Below are 20,471 nucleotides of genomic sequence, written 5' to 3' on the forward strand. Positions count from 1 at the left end.
AATTAAAACAATGAGCTGCCACTGCATACCTATTAGACTGGCAAAAATCCAGAACACTGACAATACCAAATGTTAGCAAGCCTGTGAAGCAACAGGAACTCTCATACATTAGGGTGGGAATGCAAACTGCGCAGGCAATTTGGAAGACAGTTTGACAGTTTCTTGCAAAACTAAACATACTCTTACCATGTGATCCAGCAATCATGCTCCTTAGTGTTTACCCAAAGTTGTTGAAAACTTATGTCCACACAAAAACCGGCACATGGGTGTGTGTAGCAGCTTTATTCACAATTTCCCAAACTTGGAAACAACCAAGAAGTCCCTCACTAAGTGAACAGATACACTCTGGTCCACCTAGACAATGGAATATTATTCAGTAATAAAAAGCAATGAGCCATCAAGCCATGAAAAGACATGGAGGAAGTTTAAATGCACATCATGAAGGTGAAAGAAGTCAATCTGAAAAGGCTCCATACGGTATGATTGGTATGATTCCAACCCTGTGGCATTCTGAAAAAGGCAAAACTGTGGAGAGAGTAAAAAGATCGGACACTGCTGGGGGCTAGGGGTGGGGAGGACGGACAAACAGGCGGTGCATGGAGAACTTGTAGGGTGGTGAAAATACTCCGTATGATACCACACGATTGAAACATGTTGGTCTAAACCCATAGAACGTACAACACCAAGAGTGCATCCAACATAAACTAGGTGACAATGTGCCCACGTAGCTTCGTCCTCAGTAAAAAGTATGGGGGTGGCGGTCTAGGGGAAATCTCTGTACCTTCCTCTCAGTTTTTCTGTAAACCTAAAACTGCTCTAACATATGAAAATCTAGAAATATTTTTGAAAGATTTTATTTCTTTGAGAGACAGAGCGAGCGAGCACGGGGAGGAGCAGAGGGAGAAGCAGACAGGATCCCCACTGAGCAAGGAACCCAACCTGGGCTTGGCCCCAGGACCCCGAGATCGTGACCTGAGCCAAAGGCAGACGCTTCCTCGATGAAGCTACTTGGGAGCCCTGAGAAATATTTTTTAAAAGATTGCAATATCAAAAAAAGAAAGCCAATAGCCGAGCCAAATGGTCACAGAATGTATGAAGAGCTGCTCAGTGGCATTGGTTGCTACATAGCCGCAAATTAAAACCACATTGCAATTGCACTGAAAAGCTACCAGAGTGGCTGAAATGAAAAGACACAAAATACCCAGCATTGGCAGAGGTGGGAGCAGCAGTTCCCCATGGTGTCAGGGCAGCGCATGTGCACAACCACAGCCACAACTGCACCGCCAGGTTCACATCCCCCCGAAGGATACACATGTCTTCACCAAAAGGCATGTGCAAGAATGGTCACAGAAGCACTTTTGGTCTCTCTTCGATTTTATTTCTAGCCCAAATGCCCATCCGCAATGGATTGGGCAGGATGTGATACCAGGAAACAGCGACACGCCAGTGGTAATGACATGTGTCCTCTGTAAACGAAGAGTGGATGGTGGAGATGAATGAAGACCGAGCAGTTGAGGAAAGCCAAGGCTCTTAGAAGCCTGCTCAGCGAGTGCGTGGGCAGCCATCCCTTGTGTTTGCCAGACTCAAGGCAGGAAGAAGAGTGGGAATGTTCTGTATGGAAAGAGGGAAGGCTCCCCGTCCACCTTGACGGAGGCTGTCAGCGGGGGGAAGCCACGGGAAGCTAGCTAGAAGCAGGGTGTCCCTTGTCACTGGTTCGAGGTGCATATTTGGCTTTCCTGTGCTTGAGCCTAGTTTGGAGGCTGGGGGGATTATCACCGGAGAGAGCCATCCGGTTTCCTGCAAGTCCAACCTGGGGTAGAGGCCTTCCCAGACTATTTATTTCTGACAAGGTGGTTGGTTTCCCGGGAGGTGGCTAGGGGCATGGGTCGCATTCTCCTTTTTATATATGGTCTGGCCATTGTCCATTTGCCTGTTCAGATTCTCAGACACATGAGTAATAAAGACGCGAGGGTGTATGTACAAAATGTGGGTGAATCTCAGAGACGTGATCTACTCTGTCCTCCAGCCACGGTTCCATCACATGTGTACAAAACAGGCAGCACTAACCTGCGGTGTTGGGGGCCGGCAGGTGAAGCCCCTGGGGTCATGGCCGATGGGGCCCGGAGAGGTCATGGCCTATTTCAAGGTTACATAACGGGGTTGGTCTGTGATAACGCACCGAGCTATACACTTGCGACACGTGCACTTTGCCGTCTCCACACTGGATCTCACCAAAATGTTACAGAAGGTGTCGGGAATGGAATCCACGCAGCTCCATTTGCCAGATATATAAAAGGAAATCCATAGCTTACTCTTTTAAGTAAGTATTTTGCTAAAGGTGGTTTGTTTAAACTGTCCAAGTGACCTCCAAGAATTATCCTCCTTTGATATTCAAAATTATTGAGACTAGTGACTATAACTTCCATGGTCTGGGTAATGGCAGACATGTGGTGGTAAGATGATGAAATATAATTTTTAAACTTTGTAGAGTGTTTGCCCCCCAAGGGGCTCAACATGTGCCCTATTTGTCCTCAAAATTACCCAATGACATTGGCAAAGGAGTTGGATGAGAGGCATCAAGCCCTGGTTTTACAAAGCACAGGGTTAATGGTGCGTCTCTCAAGTATGTGAACAACCCCCCAAAAGAAGGCATTTTGACAGAAACTATTCAGAAATCTGTTGAAACGCTTTACTTTTCATTTCTTGATTTTATTTCTAAACATGTAACCTGCTTAATCCTTGAACTCAGACCTCCCCACTGTCCCCAGAGACTAAGAACACTTCCCAGAGGGGTCTGTCCTTCCACGGTGTGGGGGACTGCTCCATTCCCAGCGCACCTGCAGAAGAGTGTCTGCGCAGCCTGTGTGGTCCTGGGGGGCGCACTCGGCTTCCCTTCTGTGCCCTCTAAATACTGAGGCTTGGGAGGGTGAGGGGCAGACCTGTGCACTCAGTTCCCAGGGGTCAGAGATGCGAGGTGTCCCTCAGCCTTGGGGGGGGGCATGAGCTGATTCTGGAGCCTTCCTTAGCCGAGGGGCCCCTGTGTTCTGAGCTCTCTCTTGGCCCATGGACGGCCCCTGGACTCCTGACCCCTGACCCCTGAGCCGGAGGCTGGCTTTGAACCCACAGAGCACAGGCCTCCCTGTCTGAACAGCCCACCCAGGGAGCCGGTGTTTCCACCACACCAGTGGGGGCTTTACCACTTTACAGTGTGTCCAAGGTGAGTAATCACGTGCAAAGACGCTCTGGCAAATACCCCGGACCCAAAGGGGCAGGAAGACCACGGAAACAGTTTCTTGGAAAGATGACCTGGGACCAAGAAGGCATATTGGAGCAGAGGGGAGAGAGAGCTGTGGGAGGAGCAGTGGCCTGGGCCATGGGGGGTGGGTGGGTGACAGGGGCACTGGGCACACAGGGGGCCCTGGGCATGGGGAACACTGGGTGCATGGGAGGGGGGGTTGCAGGGCATGAGGGGTGCTGGGCACAGGGGGTGTTGAGTTCATGAGGGGTGCTGGGAGAATGGGGGGTAATGGGCACAGGGGTACTAGTCATGAGGGGTGTGGGAGCATGGGGGTCACTGGGCACGGGGGTCCTGGGCGCATGGGGGGTGTTGGACATAGGGGACACTGGGCATGGGGGCCCTGAGCACAGGAGGAACTTGGCATGGGGGGCATTGGGCGCACGGGGGGCGCTGAACACAGAGGGCACTGGGTTTATGGTGGACTCTGAGCACTGGGGGCCCTGGGCACATGAGGGGCACTGGGCATGGGGAATGCTGGGTGCACAGAGGGCGCTGGGCATGTGGGGCTCTGGGTGCATGGGGGGCACTGGGCATATGGGGGTGCTGGGCGCATGGGGGGCGCTGGGCACAGGGGTCACTGGGCATGGGGGGCCTGCACGGGGGGCCCTGCGCTCGGGGGCACGCGGGGCCGAGGGTTCCCCGCACCAGACGGTTAAAAATGTGAACATCAGGTAGCACTGCCTTTATCATATGCCATAAAAATAGCAATTTGCGGCGGCCTCGCAGCCCGGTAAGGAAGGGGGTGCGCTCGGTGATAACGCCGCGATGACAGGTCGGCCCGCGCCGGGCTCGCCGCCTCCAGCCGGGGGGAGCAGAATAAATTGCGAGGAGCCGAGCGGAGGACAGGGCGCGCGCCTCCTCCCCCAGCCGCCAAATAACTCAGGCCGGCTCCGTAATTACGCTGTGTGAAAATATGGGATTAATTAGACGGTGCACGGACACGCTGTCCTGTCATTAGGGCCGCGGCTGCCAGCGAGCCGCCCCCCCCCGCGCTGCCGGCGCCCCCCCGGGGCCCCTCCCGCCGCCCGCCGGGCCAGCGCCCTCTGTCACCCCGCTTTCATTATCGGCACCTGCTTTAAAGAAAGGCAGCACCCAAGTAGGACCATTTGTCAATAAAACCCGTCAGTTTGAGGCCATGGAAAGGGGGGCAGTGAGGCTGGGGGGAGGAGTAGAGCCCCCCATCCCCCACCCCTCCCGACCCAGGAGGCTTGTCTGCTGCAGTTTCAACTTAACCATTTAGAGTTCTTCAGTTGACGGGAAATCCATCCCCTGTGGCCACCCAGGGCCCAGAAGCAAGGGGAACCTGGCTGATGCTGAATGACAAGGGGGAAGCGGCCCTGCTGAGAGAACCTTCCAGAATTCCAGGCACAAAGGCCTTGAGTAACCGGGCCAAAGTCCCTGCGTGAGGTCCTGGAATACTGAAGGCAGAGCAGCGTTCCTTGGTCTCTTCGGGGTGGGAGTCTTGGTGGCCTGGCCAGGATGGATGTGGACACATTGCAAGGGCTCCCCTGGGGTCAGGCCCTTAGCTTCCTTGTGAACCTGATGAGAGTCAAAGGTGGTGAAGACTCACCACAGCTCAGAAGACCCAACATACGCTGTCCCTCACTGTAGACTGACTGGGGCTGGGGGGGTGGGGGGTAGTCTTCCCCAGGCACTCACTCTGCTCCAGGAAGAAGTGGGGACAGAACCTTCTGGAACGTGCCAGCTGGGTGAGTAACGTCTCAGGAGCTGAGAGGCAGACCCACCAAAGCCAGAAAGCCCACCGATCTCTGCTTCCCTCAACGCACACCTACAAACACACACACACACTCACATTACACACATGCATACCCCGCGTCTTGACAGGTGGAAGTCACTTTGGTGAGCCTCCCCAGCCATTTCACGTGTGGTCCTGAGAGTTTGGGGTGAGTTTAGAACTTGGAATCGCTGCCAGGATTCCTAGTACTCCAAGAAGAGTGGATTTTATATTCGGGGTCTTCCAGATTCGGTGTGTGATTTTTATTGTTGTTTTCATTTATCCTAGAAACACCCCCTCCCCCTAACCCCCATGGCCAGGCCATGAACATATAAATCTTAGCCTTTAAAGCAGCAGATCTAGGGGATTGCTTTCATCTGCATTTCTTTCCATGGAGAGCAATTAAGAATAGAGAGGTCCTTGAAAACTGGGATTTGTGTTTGTCGTGGGGGGTGGGTGGCGCGAGAGGGAAGGCAGGAGACAGCGCAGAGGCAGGCCTGGCACAGAGGGAGGGACCTACAGAGAGAAGAAAATGTGTCCATTAGAAAATAAAGTAATTTCAGCTGAATTACACTTAAAATGACCTTTGCGATAGGTAATAGGCAATCCAGGACAGGAAGAAGGAGGTGAAATTCAACAGACGAGAATCCGCATGGTGGCTTGAAAAATGGGAAATCTGAGAGAGAAGAGGGAGTGAGGAAGGAGGGAGATGTAAAGTGAAGGCTGACACGGAGAAGTCATTTGGTGGAAGGTTAGGGTCATTAGCAAAGGGAAAATGATTAGCAGGAAAGTTCTCAGGATCACAGAGACTTTCTAAAGGAGCAGCAGCAGCAGTGTGGAGCCTGACAGCAATAAAAGTGATGAAGTGCGGGTGCTGTCTGAAGCGTCTGAAATGAAGTCGTATACAGATAGAGTGTGATCGCTTGCCTCACAGGAGAGAAGCACGGGGTTTTTGTAAACTACATGTTGTTCTGCTTTAGTTGCATTGATCTACTCTGGATAAAACCCTCAAGGAAATGTGAATCTTTTTAGCAAAAATTGCTCCCCTGGAAGAGAATTTATTTCCACCTGCTTTCTGTTCATCTTAAAAACAAGCATCGTGATTTTCTCCGCCCAGGTTCACGATCGGCAACGCCCACGCCTTTCACCAGAGGGTTGTTTTTTTTTTTTTTTATTTTTCACCAGAGTTTTAATTTCTTACCCTGTGGGGCAGGGGTCATTTTCGAGCAAATTTTGGTAAATTTAGAGAAAAGCAAAAAAAGTAAGTTCAGATTCAAAACAATCAATGAAAAAGTGCACGTTTCTTTTGTGCGATTCACGTAAATGAATTCTTGCATCGCAGGCTAACAACCGTAAGAGTTAGGATGGTGTGACGCTGGGCCAGGACGAAAGTGATGGAGAGCTTCTGGTGGCTTCTGAGTTGGAAGGAGAACACCTTCCCGGGTCGTTTTTCCTAGATTTCTAACGAGACAAAATGGGCTGGATTTTAGGGATATTGGTTCCTGACGCTGGCGCATTTCGGATTGACAAGGGAACTGGTGACGATCCTGGAAGAGCGTCTTGGGTCCGCTCTTGGTCTGGCAGTGTTCTCACACAGCCTGGAGGCCTGGTGCAGCGTCATACCATCCTAACTCCTGTGGTTTTACCATGTGATAAATGGGGGACGAATGGCCTGTTCCCACGGAGCTCACAGTCCAGGAGGACACGCAGCTAATCAGGAGTGAGAGTCAAGTTGCTTCCTGACCCTCATAGATGAGGGGACTAGGTATAGTCCACCGTCAGAAAGTCCTTGCAGAAAGAAAGACCTGGAGATGACACTGAATGACATGGAAGAATTGGCTCGGCTAAGGGAGTCTTCCAGAATCACAAGTACAAAGGCCTTGAGTAATCAAGGGGTAGGAAGGCTCAGTGAGCTTGGCATGTTTGGGAATCAGACAAGATGCCTATAGCCAGGAGGTGGGTGTGGACTAAGTAGGGTGTAGTGGTTTAGGATATGCCTACAAATTCTTTGACATCCCCTTCAAATGGTGGAGCCAAATTCCCTCCTCTTGAGCAGACATGGTGAGTCACTCCCAACAAATGGAATAAGGCATAAGTGATGGTGTGTGACTTCTGAGGCCAGGTCATAAAAGACACGGGAGCTGCAGCCTCTCTCCAGATCACACTCCCTGGGAAAGATGGCTGCCCTGTTATTAGAGACACGCAAGTAGCCCGAGGCAGGCCCATGTGCTGAAGCCAGTTGAGGGAGCCCTCTTGGAAGTGGATCTTTCAGCCTCAGCCAAGCCTTCTAGTGAAGACAGCCCCTGGTGATGTCTTGACCGAAGCCAGAATCATCAGCTTAGCTGCTCCAGAATTCCTGACCCACAGCAACTGTGAGAGGATAAATACGTGTAGTTTTAAGCCACTTGTATGTTGGGGTAATTTGTGCAGTAATAAGTAAGTAATGCAGATGAGAGGTGACCACTGATTTATTTTTGTAAAAGGTCACCCTGGATGTTAGGAAAGAAAAGTAGAAGCAAGAGGGGCTGTTGCAGCAGTTCAGGCAAGAGGCATTGGTGGCAGTCGAGGACACCTGGACAGTGGGCTGTCTGCATGTGAAGTGGAAGGTGGCCGAGTGAGGTGAGGGAAGAGAGGTCAGGATGGCTCCTAGCTTTTGGCTTGAGCAACTGAGAGAACATGGTGCCATTCACTATGATGGGGAAACTTCTGGAAAGAGCAGATGTATGTGGATCAACAGTTCTGTTTGGAAGGGAAAATGATGATGATGGTAGCAAATATTTAAAATTTTAAAAATTTTTATATAGTTATTTATGGGGGAGGGAAATATATATCACAGGGCTTGATCTCACAACCCTGCGATCATGACCTGAGTCAAACCCGAGAGTCAGACGCTTAACCAACTGTGCCACCTGGGCGCCCTGGCAGTAAATATTTATTGAGCATTTATTCTTTGCCAGGCACTCTTGCTTTCCTGTATTAACCCAACAGCACTGTAAGTGTGAATCTATTAGACATTAGAAGACATCAATAAACAAAATTCTACTGAGGCTGATGGAAGGTTTCCGAAGACTTCAGTATCACCCAAAGCATCAATTTCCAAACAAACACAAAGATGCCCCCCACATTGTGACATATATTTAGTGCAGATTCCTGGGTCCTTCTGCGGTGAGTCCCAGAAATCTATATTTTAACAAAGCCCCCCACTACTTCTGAGGTGAAAAGCCCGCAGTTCACAAATACGTGCTGGGACTCACCAGTGGGTCTGGAAATCAGTCAAGGGAATTGCGACAAGCCATTTCACGAAGATGAAATGGAACAGAATAGAAAATATCACGGTGTATCAGAGCAGTGGGGATACGATCTGCTTGTGAAACTTTTCTTCCAGCTACATCTAAATTTTACATATGTATGAGGTCATCCTAAGAAATACATTTTCCCCTGTGGATCACTGTGAGAACAGGTCCAGGATCCCTGGCCTAGGGGACGCTCTGTGAAATCCTGCCCAAGGGCTGTTGGGCATATTCCATTCCATGCAGAGAGGTGCAACATTTACCTGCTGGCTGGACAGCCAAGCCCCTGGGGGGCCCTCGGTGGGGGAGGGGGAGTGACCCCCTCTGGCCTGGAGTTCTCAGACTCCCTGAGAGTCTCCTTGAGCCTGCATGGTGCTTCCTCACCTTCCTCAGCCTGTTCGTTGCCTCAGAGCTGGAATCTGTACCCCCACCTGCGCCCCTCCCCACCCCGGCCCCCCCGGGCCCACCAGCACCCGCGTGCAGGAAGCACCTGCTGCCATGCCCTTGCCCCTGTGTCCCCCATCCAGCCTCACCACTAGGGCACTAGGTCCTTGTGCATGTGGCGTTTGCTGTGACTCTCCTCCCCCTCTTCCTCCGCTAGCCACTCCACCCCGGACATTTACACGCAGCACCTCCCTGCAGGCGCTGTGGTTTCCGAAGTCCAAGGACGCACACAGTCCCTGCCCTCCGGGCACCTGCAGTTAAGATCCAGGGAGAGAGGGCGGACTCCCCTGAGTGGCCGGCACTGGATGAGAAGCACCGGACAGGGTGGTGGGTCAGCCAGAACTCTCCAGAAGGGCACGGGCAGGGAGGCGTACAGGTCCAGTGCTGCTCACCCCAGGGTCTGACGAGGGCACAAAGGGAGATGAATGAGGCTGGTCAGGTAGACAGAGTCCCGGGCCCACGGGGATGTGTCAACTGTGTTAAGAAGTTTATGTTTCAAAAAAATAAAAAAATTAAAATTAAAATTCATTAATTAATTAAAAAATAAAATAAAATGAATTTTTAAAAAGTTCATGTTTCATCTTGCAGGTAATGAGGATCCAGGGTTTGAGTAGGGAGGTGTCAGCGTTCTGGCAACAGGGAGGCTAGTAAGATGGATGAGGCTGAGATGAGCAGCGGAGACCAGTTGAGAGGGGATTGCCACGATCCAGGAAGAGACGGTGACAGCCTCCAGCCAGCACGCCCCTTTTCTCTCCAGCTGCTCTGAATCCGTCTGCAGAACCTCTGGGTTGGACGGTAGCAGTGATGGGGCTCAGCTGGCCTCTCAGGGAAGGTTCTAGTCCCCTGTGCTGAACCTTTGCCCCCGAGCCCTCCAGATAACCGGTCTAGTGTGGCAGGTCTAACAGAGAGCCCGTGGGGTGTGCCGCTGGGCTCTCCTTCCTCCCTCCAGCACCTCACCGGCTCAGAGGGCCATGTGTCCTTTTGTGCAGCGTCTCCAGATAGCTTCTTCTCAGTCTTCTGTCCTCCTAATTGTTATGGGCAGGTTCCTTCAACTGCTCCTCCTACGACAGGGTTCCTGCCCCATACGCCGTGGAGGCAGCCTCTTTCACTCTAGTGGCGCTCCCCCCACCAATCTTGTTCCCAGGAGGGAAGTGGATTCTTGAGGTAGGTCTGATGACCGGGGAGCTAATGGGTAAACTTCTAGCAGTTGTCCATGGGGGGCGAGGGGAGGGTCATAGTGAGCATATGACCTTTCTTTGTGTGTGAACCACCATCAAGCCAGATATTCGCCATTCCTCTTCCAGGACCAGATGTGATCAGAGCTGGAAGGGGCCTTCAAGGTCATGCAGCATGACCAAGGCCTTCCTGCACAGATGGGACATGCAAGCCTAGAGGTCTTAAATGATTGCCCCCGGGTGGCTAAACTCGAGTGACAGTAGATCTGTTCATGTGTAGTTGATGGAAAGCAAATGTTGTAAGTTACATGGCTCCCTGTTCAACTTAATATTATTTTGGAGGGCTTGAGGTAGGGCCACCGCCCAACCCCTTCTGAAGCTGTCCTGATACCAAGCCCAGAGCTACTTTCATGGTAAAAGCTAGAAAACGAAGCAATGGGCTGATGAGGTGTTTCTCAAAGCTGGCCACAGATAGGACTCATCAGATAATATTATTTCAACATTCAGAATTGAGGTCACATTTCAGATGCACCTGAGTCCCACTCAGGACAGCCTATCGTGGTGGTGGTGGTGGTGAGATTCACGGTCGCTCTCAGCTCATCTTAGCTTTGGGGCTGAGGTTGTGGGGTGGAAATGTAGAGCGCTAACTTCTGCTGTCATTTACCACCGTTATTGTAGGGAGGGGATCAAGTGACAAAGTCCATAATAGAAGTCTGGGGAGCTGGAGGGTCAAAAAATATTGCATTTTTTTCTCTTCCGAGTTGGGAACCGATTGATGTTCCCATCAATCAGAAATAAGATGGCATCAGAAATAAGATGCCAAAGATGTGCCAGCTTTGTTGCTAATACACTGATTGGAGGACTTGGCTTTAGATCCAAGATGAATAAGGATTACTGACTTGCCCCACTGCCCAACCCTTGTCCCCACCAACACAGTGCAGGCCTTGGGGGACCCACTCAAGTTTGGAAGGTTTGGCTCAGCAGAGAAGACAATTCCTTGGGATAGAAGAGGCAAGAAAAGGGGTGCCTGGGTAGCTCCATGGTTGAGCATCTGCCTTTGGCTCAGGGTGTGATCCCAGGGTCCTGGGAGGGAGGGAGGGCCCCTGCAGGGAGCCTAGTTCTCCCTCTGCCTATGTCTCTGCTCTCTCTCTGTGTCTCCCATGAATAAATAAATAAAATCTTTTAAAAAAAGAAGAAGAAGAGGTAAGAAAAGAAAGCAAATCGCCAATTCTTGCAGACTTCCCACAGACTCGCTGTACAACACTGGGGCAGACATGAATCAGCAGTTAGAAGAGAGGCCATGGATTTCGATCCAGTAGAGACCACTTCCTGTGAGGTGTGATGCCAGGAAAAAGTGGGGTCACCCACCCGTATCTGGACCATCAGCATCCCTCCCTTCCTGGCATCAGTGAGGCCAACATCTCGAACTCCATCAGGTGTGCCTGCTGCTGAAAGCCAGCACCAGCGGGTCGCATTTAGAGAAGATTACAGCCTTGAGATCACTCCCCTCATGTAACATATTTCTTGGCTGATGTGGAACCAGAAGCCCAATCAGAGTCCTGGGGAGCCCCCAGGGGCAACGGGGCAGCCACTGGCTATTGAGCAAAATTCAGATGGCCCACACATGAAGTCAGTTTACATCCAGCCTTGGCTTCCTCTGGGTTGGAAGACCCATCCACCCCCAACTGACAAAAACAAAACAACAATCTTCGAAGCCAAACACATTCAGAAAACTTAGGACACAAGCTTAAGACCCTTTTGCTCTGAGTGTAGCTGACTGCTGTCTTTCCGCACCATTCTCCTCTCTCGGAGAGGATTCATTCCTTTCTTGGTTACAGCATATGTGTTTTTTCCTTCTCCCTTTTTCACACCGTCAAACTGAGCTGTGCACATAGACTCAAGATGGCAGAACATGTCAGTGCAACCGCTTGAGACGTGGAAGGGTCTACTGGTGGCTTCTGGCTGTTCCTGACTCTTTAAATACATATTATAAAAGTTATTTGGTATGCAGTAGGATGTAATTTAGTCTCTTGCTCCGATAACTAAACATGGCCCAGATGATTATTATACGCCTAATTGGTAGGAATTACCATCAGTCCATCTGAAGCAACTGACTCCATTACCTTCCAAAAGCTGGGGGGTGGGGGGTGGGGGTGGCATTTGCACCGTGTGCACCAGAGACTGGGGAAATGAAATGCTTTCATTCCCAGGCCTGCGGACGGAAAACCTCTCTTTGTTTGGACATCCTGCCCTGTGGCCAGTGATTTGGCAATATCCCGACGCTGTCAGGCATCCCTGGGCTCGTTCTGCAGGGTAGAGGGGCAGACGGGCACGGCACCGAGCCAACTTGCCAGCCAAGCATGTCAAGTCAAATGGGAATCAATTCAACTTGCTTGGTTTCTTGGATGGAGAGAAGTGATCACTTTTTTTTTTTTTTTAACATAGAACTACTCACTTCCTAAATCATTAACTTTCTTTCTTTCTTTCTTTCTTTCTTTCTTTCTTTCTTTCTTTCTTTCTTTCTTTCTTTCTTTCTTTCTTTCTTTCTTTCTTTCTTTCTTTCTTTCTTTCTTTCTTTCTTTCTTTCTTCTTTCCTCTTTCTTTCTCTCTTTCTCTCTTTCTCTCTTTCTCTCTTTCTTTCTTTCTTTTTCTTTCTTTCTCTTTCATGTTTGGATAACGACAGCTATTCAAACGCTAAGGGTAGAAGCTGGCCCTAGAGGAGTAAGTCCCTGATGGAAGCTGCCAGGTCTTCAAGGCTGGCCCCTCTGTCATGTCACATCACGAGGCTGTTGTCTGCATTGGCTCCATCCCTAGGGTCTCCTGCACCAGGAGGCTGGGCTGTTGCTCCAGGATTCCCGCAGAGCAAAATCAGATTTCAGCTGCTTTTCTGTAAGCTTTCCTACCACGGCGGTGGTGGCTGCCTGGGTGCAGGGCCCTGGACGCAGCTCGCTGTCCACCAAACGCCCAGCTCACAGCAGCTGAAGCCACATGCAGCTGCTATCTCCTCATTTCCACTCATCCTACACTTTGGGTGGACTTCCAGGATGGAGACCGTGGCCTGTGCTAGTTTGCCATCTAGGCAAGAAATGGATGTTGCAACTTGTTGACACTCAAATTATGTATCATTTTGAGACACTATCAACCTCTCATTAGGACCGAGGAGTTACTACGCTCATCCTAATCACCCCGTTTTCTCCCCATCCTTCCAGCTTAATTATAGTACCATTTTTATTAAACTCATTTCAGTATGAATAGGATGACCATGTAAACATTGTTCACTGTGGGGTCGAGTGACTTGATTTCATTTTTTATACATTTGTCTGAAGCTTCTGCTGGCATTAATATTACCTCACTTTTTATCAGCTTAGATTTTTTTCATATGCTATCACTTGTTCTTTCCAAACTATCCCAACTCTTAAAACATGTTGTCCATACAAATGAATGTATTAAGCCATCAATGGAAAATTCCATTCCTTTTTGCTTAGATCCCTCCCTTTATCTGCTCCAAGAAGCGCTACCCTGGAAACACCCTGTGTTGTTGATTTTTTGTTCCTGAATCTCAACACTCTTCTGTCTTCTGCAAGAGTGTATCTTTCAGTTGCTTCATGAAAAAGGGTATAGTGCAGGCAAAACTTTGGAGAGACTGTACATGTAACAATGTCTTTATTTTACCTGCATTTTTGATAGTTTAGCTGGATACAGAATTCTTCTTTGATTATATAGTTTCCCTTTGGATTTTGAACACTTTTTTGACTTCTCATATCCAGAATTGTTTTTCAGAAGTTTGACACCATTTTTATTTGCTTTGTGTGATCTCCTTAATTTTTCTGGGAAAGCATTTAGTTTTGCATATTTTGAGGTTCTGGAATTTCGTGTTGATAAGCCCAGTTATGTGACTCTTTGGTTCATTATGCCGGGCACTTGATGGGTTCTTTCAAGCTGGAAACCCTTACCTCCCAGCCGGTAAATCCTCTTGAATTAATTTTTGATAACTTCCTTCTTTGTGTTTTCCCTAATTTTGCCTTTCTAGACCTTCTCTTAGTTGATTGTGGATCTCCTGCACTGATATTTTAACTTTCTGATTTGTGGTATCACCTAAATTTAATTTCTTTGTCTTTTGGTCCTACTTTCCAAAGGCTTTCTTCACTTTGTCTTCCAAAGATGGAATTTTTAAAAATACAAATTTTTTAAAATGTCATCTATTTTATTTTTAATTTCCTGAAGTTCTCTTATTCTCTTATTATTACTTTTTAAAAATATAGAAACGTGTTATTTCATGGAAGCATATATTCTCTTATTACACAAGTACAGTTTTTGAATTTTTCTTTTTAAATATGTTTCTACTGGATTTCTCCCCCCTTCTTATTTATTCTTGATCTTTTTTATTCATGTCTGTCCCTGGCCTTATGTCCATATTTGAATGAGGCCCTAAGGCTGATTGGAAGTTCTGTATGGGGTTTTTTGGCAGCTGGCTTCACTTCAAAGTGACCTGACAGCAGTCAGCCTTTTCACTGTGAAATCCTTGAATATCTATGTGTGGAGGTCTTCTCTCTAGGATGGTTCAGTTTCTCCAGAAAAGAACTCTGTGGTCTCCTACCGGCAGGTCACATATCTGGTTTCGCTTGTACTGGAGCCCAGCAGGAGGGAGACTGCAAGTGGGTCTCATTCAGTACGTAGAATTTCTCCTAATCCCATTTTATGCATGGCCTCTCCCACTCTTTGCTGTGTCCCCAGCTCACGGCCTTTCTGGTTGGATTTCTCTAGAAGAGAAAAAGCTTCCAGTTTTCTCCTACATTAGGGAGTGGGGGATGGCACCTGTCTGGCTGCAGGGGTCAGGTGGGGGGAGGGACCTGCCTCAGCCCAGGCCCTGCCATCTGCACTGTGTCTGCTTCTCAGGGCTCTGGGATGCAGTTTAGCATTTGCTGGCTGGGGCCTCCCTGTTGGCACCGAGGGACTGTTTTCTCTGCTTTGCTCCATCAGAACCACTCCCGGCACCCCTCACCTTTCCCCAAAGTAAGTTTCATATGTGCTCCTCCTGCTGCTCTCATTCTCTGTGTCTTTGTGGGATTTTGCCTTTTTGTTCCTTGGCTTTCTCATGGCTTTGGGGTGGGATTGCCTACAGGTATGTGTTCAGTCCTCATGTGCTGCTGGGAGGGTGTGATGGGCACTGAAGGAGTGTCGGGGGAATGTGTCTGGGGTCAGGGGAGCAAGTGCACAGGAAGCCCAGGCTGCCTTGAACCCTCCTAGAACCCTCACGCTTGTGCTATATATGTTTCATTTAAAACTCAGAAGAGACCTGGTGGACAAGGACGATGACTTCAGGGGGTCGGTTTGTGAAGCAGCACGTGTCAGCCTCGGTCACAGGTTTGCTGAGGGCCTAGTGGGGGCCACAGGGTGGGGGCGTGCTGCCCCACATCGCTGCTCACTTGCTCCTGGGGACCCAGCCAAGCCCCTGGGGACCCAGTCTCTCCCCAGGTGAGCTCCACAGCAGCCCGCTGAAGCCACCACTGACCAGTCTGACCACAGGGCCTAATGTGCCCACGTATCAAGACTCTCTCCAGTCCCAGCCTGTGCCCGCTTTGTGAAAAGATGAATATTGTCTGCTATGTAACAAGGGTGCACAGCCTTTTGGATCAGGCAAGCAACAGAACCTGGTGTTTTATCCCCATCACTTGAATAGCTCTGCTTTCAGCCTTGTGTTGCATCGTCAGGGCAGCAGATAGAGAAAGAGGTGACACACTTATTCATACATATATCAGGGGCGAGCTCGTCTTTTGTTTTCTAACGAGGGGCCGTGTGAGCTGCTGGAAGAACACGGCTTGGGGAGGAGCCAGAGCCCAGAGCCTTCTTCCCACAAGCCTCTTCCCGGGGCTGCCGCGGCTTCCAGAACTTCCCAGGTTGGCGTTGGCTTGGGCCTGGCTCTGTCCCACCGGCTCCGTGCGTGCTGCAGTAGAGTGAAGCCCAGTCAGCCGGGGGCGGGAGAGGCGCGGCCCCAGGACCCCGGAGCCACCTGCCCAGGTCGCCGGCGGCCCAGACGCGCCCCCACAGGTGCAGCCTTGGCGAACCGAGGCCTGCCGGGCGCGCGCTTCCTCCTTCCCAGGCCGCGGCTGCTGAGCGGGGGCCGAGGACAGTCTCCGCAAAGTCGCCCGGGGTGGGGGTGGGGGTGGGGGTGGGGGGGCTGCGGGCACGGCCCCATCCCCGCAGGCAGGGGCGCCCGAGGCCCTTGCCCTTGCCCTTGCCCTCGCGTCCCGCTCCTGGGCTCCTGACCGGGCACCCGGCGGCGGGCACGGCGGCTCGTCCCCTCCCGAGGAACCGAACCCCGAAGGCACCGGGAGGGAAGCCAGGGGCAGCGTCGCCAGCCTCGCTCTCACCCCCGACCCCCGCCCCCGCGTGCGGGACCCCACGACAGACGCCGCCGCGGGGCCGCACCTGTGGGAGCCCAGGGGCCGCACCTGCCGCCGGGGTGCGGGGGCCCGGCCAGGGCGGCGGGCGGCGTGGGTCCTCCTCCGGGTGCCCGGCCCACCCGAGACCTCAGCGGAGGCCCCGTCACCCCGCCCCAGCGCCCCCCGAGGGTGCCCCAGCGCCCCCAGTGCCCCGCTGGGCCGGGGTGCGCGCGCACGTGGGGCGGGCCCCGGGGGCTGGGCAGGCCCCGGCCCCGGCCCCGGCCCCTAACCCTCCCGGGGCTGTGCGGGGCCTGGGGGTGGGGCAGGGCGTGTGGGGAGCCCGCGCAGGGCCCGTCCCCCAGAAGTCCCTCAACGGGCCCTCGGGCCGCCTTGGCGTTGAGCGCCCCGCTCAGCGCTGTGACCCCGCGGAGCTGCACGCCCTGCCCCGCGGCAGTCCGCTTGGGGCTCGGGGTCGGGGGACGCGGCCCGGGTCGGAGCCCCCGGGGTTTCCTGGGCCCGAGGCGGGGCCTGGCCGACCGCAGGGCCCGAGTCTCGATGCTCGCTCGCCGCCTGCCCGCAGAGCTGCCGGGTCGGTCCTGCGGCGGCCACGCGCCCGGCCCGGCGCCCCCAAATGCAGCCTCTTGCTTCCGGGCTGATAGGATGCTCTTCCGCCTCCTACCCCGGGTTCTGACGCCGCCGGGGCCGTGGTCCCCGAGGGCCGCCGCTCCCGGGGCCTCGCCGAGGGACAGGACCAGGCACACGTGTCCCCGGCGTCGAGGGCGCCCGCAGCCTCTCCCCCCCGCCCCGCAGCCTCCCCCCCCCCCGCAGCCTCTCCGGCCTCCCCCCCCCGCCACAGCCTCTCCGGCCTCCCCCCGCCCCCCGCAGCCTCTCTGGCCTCCCCCTGGCTCCTCCCGGGGCTGGAATTGGGACACTATGGACGCATCCCGGCTTCAGAGGCGTCGAGGTGTGACCACCTGCGCAGTGTGGCCTCAGGTAGACACAGCACCACGTCCCCCTCTCGGGGCTTCTCTCCGGCTGCCCAGGGACCGGCTCCTCCTCGGGGTGCACGGGGGGCCCTGAAGCTCCAGGTCTGCGCCCTCTCGGCCTCCTGGGATCATTTCCTGCCGGGCTCTGACTCTGCAGAGAAGCCCAGGATCCTGCAAGACCGATGGGAACCCACAGCGCCCGGGAAGGAGCCGGGTGGGGTAAGCAGAGCTGGCGCGGACCCACCGTAGGGCCAGGAAGAAATCAGGAATAAGCAAATGGAATCCTAATCTCACCAGATCAAAGATCCCTCACCCCGTGCCGCCGAGGGCCATGTGTTATGTTTCCTTCGGTCCTGGCACCGAGCCGTGAAGACGAGTCCCCCGTCTACTCCTGTTGGTCAAGGCCCTGTTTAACACGCAGGACCAGCCTGTGCCTGAACCTACTCGATGCCTGTCAAGGGGTTTGGCCTCAGGACCCTTCTCGTCAAGAAACGTTCGGCAAAATGTGGAAGTAGAGAAATGTGTGCGGAATCGAGTCAACCAGTAAGAGTTGTGTGTGCATTCAGTGGTTGGGTTCCCGCCAGAGGTTTTTGTTGAGAAATTAGAGTGAAAGGAAGGAGGGCAAGAGAATAAGACAACGCTGATGAGGAACCGAGAGGCCCTGTATTTGTCCATCCCTTCGCGGGACCTGCTGACTCTGCCTGTCCCCAGCAGCCTTAAGACCCTGCCCTGGGACTGGAGCGCCCTTTGCCAAATGGAGGTGAGAGGGGCAGGGGGTCGGCAGAGGTGCCTACAGCCAACCCCGAGGGACCTCCCGTGTCCAGCCTGGCCTGAGATCGCGGGCAGGGCGGGGGGGCGCACACCCATCCCGTGGAACCTTCCAGACATGGGGGGACCGCGGCTCCCGGAGTCGGATCACAGTCCGGCCTCAGATAGGGTCGGGCGGCCTGTTCATGGCCGGGCGGAGCTGCGGTTCGCAGGTGAAACCTCCTCCCTGCCCTCGAGGGGTCGGGGGGCGGCTGCTCTCAGATCCGGCCGTCGGGGACCAGGTGGGCTGGCGCTGAAGATGTGCTGCGACTTCGGGGCCAGCGGAGCAGGCGGACAGGGCCCCGCTGAGGGTCCCCTCCCTCCTGACGCCGCCTGGCCCCGACCGCGCCCAGGGGGCCGCCCTGCCGGCTGGGCGGCTGCAGCCCCGGGGTGCCCCATCCAAGCTCCCAGTGTCTAGACGGGAAGCCAGTCTGGAAGCAGGAAAACGAATCTTTACTTCGCCCTGGTTTTTATCCCTCTGCGCAGGTTTTTGTCCCTCTACCTGATGAGCGACGTGAGGTGCTCCTGAGAGTGCAGACACCGGCGCCAGGGCGGCCGGTCCACACGCTCCTGCTCATCCCGGCGGCAGGCCTTCCTTCCGTGGTGCTGGGGGCCACGCTGGAATGAGGTCAGTTCACTTATATTTTAAATTTAAATTCAATTAACATGCAATGTATTACTGGTTTCAGAGGTAGAGGTCAGTGATCCATCGTCTTGTATCACACCCAGTGCTCATCCCATCACGTGCCCTTCTTCATGCCCATCCCCCAGTCACCCATTCCCCAGTCACCCCATTCCCCGACCCCCCCCCCAGGGACCCTGTTTGTGTTATGTGATTAAGAGTCTCTTATGGTTTGTCTCCCTCTCTGCTCTCGTCTTTTTATTTTTCCCTCCCTTCCTCCGTGTTCATCTGTTTGTCTCTTAAATTGCACAGGAGTGAGGTCATCTAATTGTCTTTCTCTGACTTATTTCCCGCAGCGTGACCCACCCACGTCGACCTACGTGGTAGGCCCTCGCCCGTCCTGACGGCTAATACTCCATGTACATATACAGCCCCCCTCAGAGTATGGACTTAGGTCGTTTAAACAGTATTGGTTAGAAGGGATTGAAAACGCAGGCCCAGGGAGTAATAAGCAAACGATTCCCGGGGAGATTCACGGTGGGAGCATTTGGATCTAGCGACGGCCTGGTGACCGACCACCTGCTGGCCCAGGCCACCGGGCCTCACACACTGAGTGTCCCACTGAGAGATGAGAATCCTGCAGCCCGTCCTGGGCCGAGGCCCCAGGCGTTTTGCAGAAGCAAGGTTCTCCGCCTCGTGCTGGGACCTCGAGGTTGAGCTTCCTCGAGTCTCTGGCTCGTCTTCGTCCCGCCCAGGATGGAGGCTGGCGGCAGGGCTGGCGGTGGTCCTGGTCCCCCGGGTGCGGCGGCGGCAGCGGCGTCCCTAACGCTGTCCGGCTTCGCTGTGGGAAGGAAACACCGCCAGGGAGCGGGGCCAACGGCCCAGGCTGCGGTGCTAGAGCCCGTGAGGACCCCTCAGCCGGGAGGGCCGCCGGGTCCCTCCTGTGACACAAGCTGGTGCTAGAGCCCCGTTCCAGCTCTGCTCTCCCGGATACTAACGCTTTGCTTTGTGTTCAGCTTGGGCTGCAAGCGGGCCCGAGAGGAAGAGCAACTCAAGGGCCGGTCAGAGGCAGGTTCGCTCACCCAGGCCCCCGGGGCCGCCCCACCCACATTCCCACACACTTATTTCACGGGGTCACTTCTGGTGACGAAGCACCATCACTATTGGGAACCCAGGCTCTGACGAGGACGGTCGCCATGGGGACCATTGGAAGGAGAACGTCCCGTGCTCGCCCGTCTGCGAAACGTCAGGCACCTGTGTCACTCTCCCACCTCGCGGGGGGGACGCGGGGAGGTGCCAGGCCGGGGCCTGGACGTGGCGATGCTGGGGGGAGGCAGGTGGCGCAGGCGGCCCCCACTTGTGGATCCGCGGGCTCTCGCCTGGCCCGCTCCTCCGCTCGCTCTTTATCTCCAATTATAAAGCAGCGCCAGGTTTTGTAGTCAGCCACCACCATGTCTCCAAATGGCTTTTCAGTGTCAGGCCTATCAGGAAATTAACTCATCACACAGTGACAGCTGCTAATTTTTTCCCCTTACATGTCAGATGGATCGCCCGCTGAAGCTAATAATGAATCACCAATCCCTGATTAGAAGGTGCTTCCGAAACGTATAACTGCCATCTGAGCTAACTTTTTTCTTCATGTAAAATGATATGGCCCTAGAGGAGTAGAAAGCGAATTGTATTCTTCAACAAGATGGAACAGGAGGAGGTTGCTTAAGTGAGCTGTGTGCT

The sequence above is a fragment of the Canis lupus genome, chromosome 1, assembly GCF_048164855.1.
Source record: "Canis lupus baileyi chromosome 1, mCanLup2.hap1, whole genome shotgun sequence".
NCBI classification, from domain to species: Eukaryota; Metazoa; Chordata; class Mammalia; order Carnivora; family Canidae; genus Canis; species Canis lupus.